The sequence below is a fragment of the Euphorbia lathyris genome, chromosome 3, assembly GCF_963576675.1.
Source record: "Euphorbia lathyris chromosome 3, ddEupLath1.1, whole genome shotgun sequence".
In the NCBI taxonomy this organism is placed as follows: Eukaryota; Viridiplantae; Streptophyta; class Magnoliopsida; order Malpighiales; family Euphorbiaceae; genus Euphorbia; species Euphorbia lathyris.
This window is the reverse complement of record NC_088912.1, coordinates 109247843-109259576: the sequence shown is the minus strand read 5'-3', so window position 1 is coordinate 109259576 and position 11734 is coordinate 109247843.

Genomic DNA, 11734 nt, shown 5'->3' with positions numbered 1-11734 from the left:
TTTGTTTTTCCCATTTTCACTCACTTTAATCCTTACTCCCCTTTAAACAATACAAACATAGTTATAACAATTAACCATTTTAGTCCAAAACTCACCCAACCAAATACATTTGAAATATATACCTATAGATGTCAAAGGGAAAAGAAGGAATATATACACATATATATATATACATTTTTAGTAAAAATGGTAATTATATCTATAGATTAAAAACGAGGTAAAGAGAAGATATGTACACTATGGTTACTAATAGGTAAAAATAGTAATGAATATAATACTAGATATAATACACTTTTATTTTAATTGAAAAACATGTAAAAATAATGAATAAGATTCATAAATAAGAAAATAATCTTTAGTTTAAAATAGTTTTTACATAATGGATTCATAGAAAATAACCCCCCAAAGTAATAATTAATATAGTTTAAATGAATTTAAAGAAAACATATACATATACATATAGTCTTACAAAACCAAATTAATGAAAATGATCCCCAAATATACAAAATAAGTAAATACATAATAAGTAATTATTAGTTACATACCCCAAAAATAATTTTAATAAACATATTACATAATCATATATACATATATATAAGAATAAATGCCAAAAGGTTAAGAAAAAGGGGGTAAAAGCGCATTTTATAAGTTCCAGCAGCTTTAACGACGGAAAACCCGTCACTAAACTGCTTTTAGTGACAGAAAAGGCAGAATATCAGAACAGTCCCCATACTTTCCAGATTTATTAAAAACTTTAGATCTACTTTATTCTCTCATTTTAGTCCCCGAACTACCCAATCGGGTCATAGTCTATAACAGAGTCTCCCAAAACGATGTTTTATTTTAAAACGTTAATTTAAAAAAAAAATCTTTTGAAATCCTATATCTACAACGTTTTAGTCCCGAACTACCCTTAAACGGGGTCACGGTTCGTATCGGGACTTAAAACGAGGTTTTTTATTTCAAAAAAGAACAAACGTTTATTTAATACGAGACGAAAATTAAATAAATACGAAAGAATAAATAAAGGTGAAAAATAAAATAAATAACTAGAATTATAAATAAAATAAATAAATAAACAAAACTATAAATAAAATAAATAAACGAAATAAATAAATTAAACGAGTCTAGTCCTCAGATAATACCTCAAAAATCGGTATTGACAGTCGAAGTCGGTTGATTCCACGAGTTATGGTTTTTGGTGTTTTTTTAACTTTTATAAAATTTCAATTTTTTTAGAAAAATAAAATTTTTCCCAAAAAATCCACTCTCTCTCTAGAAAAAATATTTCCCAAAAAGAGCTCCTCCTCCTCAAATGCATGGGGATCCGTGCCTTTTTATATGCGTCGGGGATGTACGCTCAACCTACGTTGAGCGTCGCCTGCCTCTCGTCGGGCGACGCTCATCGGGCGACGCTCAACATACGTTGAGCGTCACCCGCCCCTCGTCGGGCGACGCTCAACCTACGTTGGGCGTACGCCCAACAAGTGTTAGGTGTCGCCTAACATGGGTTGAGCGCACGCCCAACCATCGTTGGGCGCACACCCAACAGCCGTTGGGCGTATGCCCAACTGCCGTTGGGCATTGCCCATCGATTGTTGGGCGACGCCCAACGTTTGTTGGGCGTACGCCCAACGCTGGTTGGGCGACGCCCAGCCTCTGTTGGACGTACGCCAAATGCTTGTTGGGCGACGCCCACCGTGCATCGGACGTTCGTACAATAAGTTGGTCGATCGCCGAACGAGCATCGGACGTGCGTCAAACGTCCATCGGACGAGCGTTTGACATGCCGAGCTCTGTGTCTGGCGCACAAGAGACGACGCTCGCCTATCAGGAGCGCCATTCATTATTCGTCGATCGACGTCCGACTTCCGGGGCCTTCTCGTCCACCGATAAAACGATGAACATACCCGACGTCATCCGGGAGATATTGAATTTGTTAGTGGGACTCACAAGTGCCGGCTCTCCAAGATTTTTCTTGATTTAAATTTTTGAACTAATGGAATCAACCGCTTTGGCTGTTTTATCGTGGGTTTTCATCATAGGTCCTCCGACCTCGGTGTCTACAGTTGCCCCTACTTTCCTATTTTGACAGTGATGTGTGTGTTTTTTCGAAAACCATTTTCGTAAATACAACACATGCAATGTGAAACATATTAAACTAAAAGACACATATAGAGTGGGAGGAGAAATACCCGACCTCCACGTCGTGGGCCTTCAACTTGTCCCCAGTCCTTGCATCGGCCGCAAGCATTGATCTCTCTACGTGATTTCTTGTCCCAGGTCTTTAAGCCGACCATCCAACCCTAGTCTCTACACCGACCGCATGTATATAGCTCCTTCTCGCGACCCTAGTCTCTAAATAGACCGCAGGTATATAGGTATTTCTAGCGACCCTAGTCTCTAAATCGACCGCATGTATATAGCTCTTTCTAGCGACCCTAGTTTCTAAATCGACCGCAGGTATATAGCTCTTTCTAGCGACCCTAGTCTCTAAATCGACCGCAGGTATATAGCTGTTTTTAGCGACCATAGTCTCTAAATCGACTGCAGGTATATTGCTCTTTCTAGCAACCATAGTCTCTAAATCGACCGCTGGTATATATCTTGTTTAGGTTTCTAAATTGACCCTAAAGCGAGTGCTCTCTTGAGCGATTTGGAATTTTGACCTACTATCGTATGTATTTTGACTGGAGTTACTATTTCGTGTAATGAAATCATTGATAGGAAAGACCTTACCCTTTCGTTCGGAGCTCTTTTGAGTCGAAAAATATTTTTCTGTCGACTGTTGTTTGTATTTTGACTGGCGCCACTGTTTGGTAAATTTTCACTATCGTCTGGAGTCGCCTCCCTTGATAACAATCATTGTTTAGCATAACCACTGGCTGAAACAGACTGCAGTTTGGAGATTTGTGCATCCGGTAATTATTTATTTACTTTTTACCTTTATGTCACATTGTACATTTTTCTCTAATTACAAAAATGCCATTTTTTACCCTTATAAAAGGGTGGTGGGGTCCATTTTAACCCCACACATTCTCTCTCTCACTATCATTTGAGTTCTTTGCGATGGTGCCGAGTAAATACGACGGCACGAAGGGCATGAAGGTGGTTTTCGAGCACCTGCTGAATATTACTCCCTTCCATGATCCAGGCTCTCACCTCAACAGGACCTAACATAAATCAGGTAAGTGCCTCTTTTGTTTATTTTTTCAAGGACTTTTAGGCTTTAAGAACCCCGCTTGAACATTATTTGCATACTAATATTTAAGATGTTTGCGAATTCTTTAGCTAGAAACGTGAATCCTATGCATTGTGAACATTCTTCGCAATTATGAATTTTATGCATGATTAGTGAATTTTTTTTTTCTTTTTTTTTTAGAAATCATGAATTTTATGCACGTGAATAATAAAAACGTGGATAGTGCACGTGAATAGTAAAAACGTGAATTGAATTAAACAACCCCCAAAAGGTAAACACCATAATTGGGTTAAATTTATCGCAAATGCACGGAAGAATATAACCCTAAAGAATAACGAATTTTAGTTAAATTTTACGTGAATGTACGTGAAAATAGAACCTTAAAGAATAATGAAGTGAGCTAAATTAAAAACTTAGGGTAATTGGTACCATTTCACAAAAATTGAGGTGTCAAGTTGCGTTATTCAGACTTAAATTGGTGGGTAGGGATCCTCTAGAGTTGAAAAGCCTCTAGAGTTGGTGGAGTTGTAATCTCAACCATTAATGGATGAGATTTAATTGACAAATTTTAATATCTAATTAGTCATTTATTGATACATTTCATAAATATTGAGGGTAAAATGATACTTTTCGAAAACTTTGATACATTTTGTATCTTATCCATATATCCACGTAGTACAATAACTCATTTTGACTATAATCAATCCAAATTGTTCCGTATAATATTTTGAATATAGTTTTTGGTGTTAAGGTCTAAAAATACCCATAATATTTTCGGTTAGGAGCAATTTTACCCATAACGTCTAAAATTGTCTAATTTTACCCCTAACATCAATAGCCAAGAGCAATTTTACTCATAACGTTGATAATTTGGGTCGATTTGAGACATTATTATAAAACATAGATATTTTTTTCCTTATTCTGCAACAATTGCATTTCAATTCGTTTTAAAAAATGATTTCATGTTTTTTATAATTTAATAGTAGAATTGGAGATTAATATTATAAATTTGGTGAATTTTTTGAATTTTTAGTCCAATTTGTACAAAAAAAACTGTACTTTTTTATATATTTTTTCACATCCCATCATATGTTGTGATTTGACGCAAAGATTAATGACCGACAAGACCGTTTGATAAATTATTTATCAAATTGACCCAATTTATCAACGCTAGGGGTAAAATTGTTCTTGGTTTCCAATGTTAGGATAAAATTGCACCATTTTCGACATTTTGGACCTTGGGGCAAGATTGCTTATGACCCAAAAGTTAGGATATTTTTGCACCTTAATTGTAGTTTTTGTAATTATCTTTTAACCCTAATTGTTCACACTCCTTTTCTGATTAGAGTGAGCGGCGGCAATGGCACAACTCCCAAGCGAGTTGATCATCGAAATACTGCTGTGGTTGCCGGTGAAGTCCCTCCTACGTTTCAGATGTGTTTCAAAATCTTTATGCACCGTCATTGATAGCCCTGATTTTATCAATTCTCATCTAAGTAAGTCTTCTCAAAACTTAAATCTCCGCAAACTGATTTTCTCAGACGAATTGAGTAACAAATTTCATGTTTGTGATGTGAATGTCGATTTTGAAGAAGATATTATAGGCATAGAAAAACAAGTCTCATCCTCGTTGAAGAATGTCTATGGTTACTGTAAAGGTTTGGTTCTCCTGGATCAAAGTTCATTGTACCAACCTAAATTAGAACTGTCCCTGTGGAATCCATCCACTCATCGGTGTAAGGATCTTCCTGATTGGCCTTTGGAAGACCCAGCTAATGATCAATTTTATTACTTAAATGGGTTAGGTTTGGGTTATGATGACGCTATTGATGAGTATAAAGTGTTTTTAAGGGTATATGTCAAGCGAAAACTTGATATTGAAGTTCAATTTTAGATTTATGGGTTTAAATCAAATATTTGGAGAAGGATTCAGAATCCCCCTTCCCTCGGATACAGAATAGATAGGAATGTGTATCTTCGTGAAATGGGTTACTTCAGTGATGGTAGTCTACATTGGTTATCCAATTCAGAGATTGTGGCATTTAATATGAGAAATGAGACATTCTCCTTAGTTCCCCAACATGTTTTATCTTTCAATTCAACTGATAGAGTTTTAAGGCAATTACATATTTTAGGAGGGTGTCTTTGCATCAGCTATTTCTGTTGTTCGATGGTGCCCCATGCTTATTTATATATGAGGAATAATGATGGGGTTAATCAATTTACTTGGACAAAGTTATACTCTGTTGTAAATCCCTTATTTTTTGACATATCTTGGTTTCAATGTGTGAACGTCATTGGGTATTCAAAGAGAGGAGATAAGATTCTCCTTAATGTTGGTATAATGAGTAATATAGTTTCATATGATCTTAGAGAGAAAAGTTTTGCTAAGGTTGGAACATGCAATGATTCTATTTGGAATGGTCGAATTCTTAGTCTTGAAGTTGAAAGTCTTGTGTCGGTAGGCGGTGGAGCCTAGTTGTTGAAAGACCAACAAATAAAATATAATTTGTCCTAAATGTGCTATGGTCTAAATATACTCACAACAAAGAACATTAACAGTACTGTGGGATTTTGAGGCCCTTAATATTTTTTATAATGTGAGTTGGCCAAGGTTTTGTATTTTCCAGATCAACCTGCTGGAGTGAGCGAAGCAAAGGCGGTAGGTCTCATGTGGCTGCTTCTGATAGGTCTGATGTGGCTGCTTCTGATAGGAAAATGCAGATGGCTTGTGATTGACTTAGTTCTTTATATTACATACTCATATGTACAACTAGCTATTCGACTTCGTAGATTTCTCAATCATCTTTATGTCATAGCCTTAGAATAACTTAGAAGAAATTTATCATCTGTTTAATTCAATCTATATCTATTCTTCTTTTTAGAGATTTACTTACAGCAGCTGCTGTTTTCGACATGTTATCCTCCAAGCATAAGCCTCTATATTCGAGACTTACTATGATGATCATTCATACTCTTTCACGTATATATCATTTGATCATGTTTATAAGGGACAACATCAAGGATACTTTGTTCCATCTTTCATGAGAATTTTTCGAAAATTCCTTATATGGTCTAAATGTATATTTTTTTGTTTAATACATTTATGTGTATTGAAGCTTAGCTATACAAGTAAGCAACTGAACCCACAAGGGTGATGAAGATGAAGACCTTTTGGACATTTCAACATTATTTTCTTCCTTCTACACACCCAAATTTGCCATTAAAACTGAAATTTAGAAACAACTTTTGTCTTGAGGAGCGTCTTTCTATTCCTCCCCTCCCCTTCTTTTTATACACGTACTACTACAATCCTAACAAGGGTAGTTTGGATATTTTTGTAATTACTAAGGGATAAATTTTAGTTTTAACTTAAAGAGTTCCCCTAGAATAAAATTTGAGTGTTATCAAATAGCAAAAGACATTTCTCAGGTCTTAAACTTTTTCTAGGTATTCTATTTAGTCGCTCTATTTTTATTAATTGATTCTTAAATTTTTTTTTTGGCTTAGATCCCTATTATAAGTTTAAAATCAATTAGATACTCAACCTATTCTTTAAAAGTCAAATAGATCTCTAACCCTTATTTTATATTTGGGTAATTAATTTATTAGTCCCTATATTTTGACAAACCATACTGTTTAGTCCTTGTATTTTCAAAAACACATGATAAGGCCCCTAACCTTTTTCTCAATGAACTGTTTAGTCATTCTGTCTATTTGTTAGATTTTTTACCGTTTATGACTTCGGAAATAACTAAATCATCCTTTACTATTTACCTTCAAACTTCAGAAAAGGAAATCCAATTTAGAATAATAAGCTATTTGTATGGAAAACAAGAAAAAGAATAGACCCAATGCTTACGAATTTGAACGATTAAGAAGAAAATCAAGAAGAAGAACACTCAAAGTTGATTTCAGATGCATTAGAGTTTAAAGGAAAGGGAAATAAAGGAAAAGAAAAACGCAAATCCAAATTGACTAACAGAATCTTCATGAGAGTCTAACGGCAAGGACTTTACAGTTCACCGAGAAAAACGTTAGAGACTAAACAGTTCACCGAGAAAAATATTAGGGACTAAACAGTTCACCGAGAAAAATGTTAGGGACTTTACCGTGTGTTTTTGAAAATACAAGGACTAAATAGTATGTTTTGTCAAAATATAGGGACTAATAAATTAATTACCCTTTATATTTTAACTTTAGTTGTCAGTTCAGTTATTTTATATTTTAGATACGATTTTTATCATTATTTTATGATATTTTCAGTCATCAGTTCAACTCTAGTAATCAAATAAACCTAGTCGATGATATATACGCATTTTTTTTAATTACTAGGTATAACACTGATTTTGGTTCGATTTAACGGAATATGTTTTTATTAAATCTTAACTGGTAATCCAAATCTAAAATATTATAAAATATTGATCTACTTGAATTGAAAATATAAAATAGCTCAACTAAAATTTATTTCAATCATAAGAGGGATTTAAATAACAATTTTAACATACGTTAAGAATGTAATCGATGATTTTAAATAATTAAAAAGCTAATTGAGTTTTAATATATAGACTGATGACCTAATTGATGGTTTTAAAAGCCAAAATCTAATATGACTTTTACCCTATAGTTTACGGGTTGAATTTAAAAATATTGAAAGGTTTAATTGACTAAAAAAAATCGCACCATTGAAGTTTATCTGTTGTAATGACGACAAATGCACGTTTTAGGGTTTTTTGGGTGTTTCCTTTTAATTTTTTCGGTATATTAAGTGCTCTAAAATTAAAATTGATGAGCTTATATATTAAAGTCAACCATTAATTAATTAATTAGGTCAAGAACTAAGATTAATGGTTGAAATTCCTCAATTAGGTCAAAAAATTGAAAAATAATTCGTTGAAAAAAACAATAAAAGCCCGTGAAAATAACTAAATCGGATTTTTAAGGTCATAAACGGCCAAATTTGGCCAAAAGAGGGTGGAGGCCACAACCTTGCTATGTGTTTTGACCGTTGGTCCGTTTCCGATGGGATTAGGGGAACGAAACTCTAAAAGAAATCCTAATTTTGAAACTTGACACTTTTTTTGACCTAATTATTTTGATCTCGAATTAACCCTAATTGAAGTGTCAAACCAAATTTGATTTTAGATTGAATTGATGCTACCATATATCTTGAGATTAATCAATAAAGAATAAATTGATCCGAACCCGAATATGAAATACACGTTTTAAGGTTTTTCAGGTGCTTTCATTTTTTTCGGTATATTAAGTGCTCTAAAATTAAAAGTGGCGAGCTTATTGCCTTAAAGTCAACCATTAAGTAATTAATTAGGTCAAAAATAAGATTAATGGTTGAAATTCATTAATTAGATAAAAAAAAAGTGAAAAATATTTCGTAGAAAAAAACAACAAAAGCCCATGAAAATCATTAAATAGTATTTTGAGGTCCTAAAAAGCCGAATTTGTCTAAAAGATTGTGGGGCCCATAGTTTTGCTGTGGGTTTTGATCGTTGACCCATTTCCTAACGGATTAGGGGTACGAAACCCTAAACCCTGATTTTGAGACTTGAAACTTTTTTTGACATAATTATTTTGATCACGAATTAACCCTAATTAAAGTGCCGAACCAAATTTGATTTTGGATTGAATTGATCCTACTATATATCTAGGGGATTAATCAATAAAGAATAAATTCATCCGGACCAAATATATAAATACACATTTTAGGGTTTTTCGGTATATTAAGTGCTCTAAAATTAAAAGTGGCCAGCTTGTTAGATTAAAGTGAACCATTATTTAATTAATTAGATGAAAAACTAAGATTAATGGTTGAAATTTATTAATTAGGTCAAAAAAGTGAAAAATATTTCTTAGAAATAAACAAAAAACAAAGCGAGAATCACTAAATCGTATTTGTTAGGTCTTAAAAGAGGGTGAGACCAACATTCTTCTATCATGTCTCTTTATGCTTTTCTTTTGGATGATTGTAAATATCATCTTATCTCTTTTAATGACGTTGTTGTTTTTTATGTTTGTTTCTCTACGAATAGGGTTGCTCATCAGGGCCGGTCCAATGATAGTGGTATTCTAAACCGCTGGGACACTTGCTGATCCTAATGCAAATTTCGTTTTAGACCTTGTATACCTATATATATATATATATATATATATATATATATATATATATATAATAAACAAATTTTGGACCCCCTAACAACCATTAGCCCTAGGCCTGCGCACTCCTGGCCTAGACCCAGGGCCGGCTCTGTTGCTCACTAGCTAGTTGTTGTAGCCTATTATATGCCTTGTATTTCCTATTTAATACCATACTTTATATCTTCATTTTCTAGTGTTCGCCAACACTATTTTCTTCTCTCCTCCCTCGGGGTTAGGATCCTCACATTGTCGCACGGAATATTTGGAAATGTAATAACTTAAAAGTATGTGACCAACTTTGACCGTTAAATTTGATTATCTCGCCCAAAAAATTTAATAAAATCAATCCATGAAAAACCAAAAATCACAAAAATGGCATCATTTTGTATAAAAAAATTATTTTAACAAAACATAACTATAGATATTCACGGGAATTTATACACGACGGGGGAGAATTTTCACGGAGCGGATATAGTAATCCTTATCCCTATCACCATTTTGGCTTTGGCGAGAAATTGTCTCCCGTGCCCATCCCTATCCCTAATTTATCCCTAATTTTCACTTATTACTAATCCCCATCGGGTTGGAAACATGTAGTTTGTTTATAATGCCCGATTACCATCCCTACATACAAATTGAGTGATAATGAAATTTGTGAATGGACAGAGTGCTCCATCAATAACAATTGAAATTGACACAATTTCAAACATCAGTGTAAATTCGCTCAACTTGTAAACATTAATGGTATTATTATGTTAGTTATGATGTTAGAGGTAAAATTACTTTTGCTGGACAATATTAAAAGTATTTTTTGCACTTTATATATATACATATAATCTTATTCACTATTATGAAAAAACATTATTTTTGCTTCATTCTCGACACGTGCTATGCCATTAGTCAATTCTCATTATGGCGACATATGTTTTGGTCACATTGCGAATAGACATTGTTAAAAAGTTAATTAATTAATAGATTAATACATTTTTTGTCCATATACTTGTTTCAAAAAATCAACTAGTCCTTTATATTTGGAAAAAATTCTAGTAACCCATGAATTTATTTAAATTGACCAATTGACTTTTTGAAAGGTACATATTTGAAACAATCATGGTTCTCCAGTGATTTGGTATTGATAGAGTTTGTGCTTAAATAAGCTTTACAAGATAGAATCGGTTACAACAATAATTCTAAAGATACAGGGAGTAAATCAAGCTAACAATATCTGACTAAATCAAAGACTAATTCTAATATGTATATTTACAGATATATCCTCTAACATTCCCCCTCAAATTAATGGCGGAGCCACTGTTAATTTGTCGCGAAGATGTTGAAACCGAGCCTTGGAGAGTGGTTTGGTGAGGATGTCAGCAATTTGATCAAGGGTGGGGACATAACCAACCCGAAGCTCTTTCTTGGAGACTTTGTCACGAACAAAATGAAAGTCAATCTCTAAGTGCTTAGATCTGTCATGAAAAATTGGGTTAGCAGTTAAATATGTTGCACCAAGGTTATCACACCATAAAACAGGTATTGTGGAATTGGAGATGCCGATTTCATGCATGAGCTTTTTCAACCAAAGCATTTCAGAAGCAAGACTAGCAAGAGCACGATATTCAGCTTCGGTGGAGGAGCGAGAAATAGTAGTTTGCTTATGTGACCGCCAAGATACAAGATTAGGACCAACAAACACCGTATAGCCAGAGGTAGATTTTCGATCATTAACGTCTCCTCCCCAATCTGCGTCACTATAACCAACCAGATCAAGAGTTTTACCCTTATGAAAACGAATTCCATGTGTTGTAGTTGCAGTTAAATACCGAAGTATTCGTTTAACCGCTTTCCAATGATCAAGACTTGGATTATGCATAAATTAGCTAACTTTATTTACAACATTGCTAATATCTGGTCGAGTGATGGTCGCATATTGTAATCCACCAACAATAGTGCGATATAGCTTAGGATCAGTATAGGATTCACCAGAATCTCGAGAGGGTTTGGTGCTTGTGCAGGCTGGTGTTGAGATGCTTTTGGAGCCATCCATTTTGGATTTTTTGAGTAAATCAGAAATGTATTTCTTTTGACTTAGGTGAAGAGCATGATTTTCCCAATTCACTTCAATTCCAAGAAAATACGAGAGCTTGCCAAGATCCTGAATAGCAAACCGCTGCTGCAATTGCTTGATCAAGTTATCAATAGACACAATGGAATTGCCGGTTACCAAGATATCATCAACATATAAAAGACAATACAAACGAGTATCATTATGATGAAGATAGTAAAGCGAGCAATCAGGCTTACTACAAACGAACCCAAGGGAAATCAAAGCCTCAGTCAAACAACGATGCCACATACGGGGGCCTACTTAAGACCGTATAG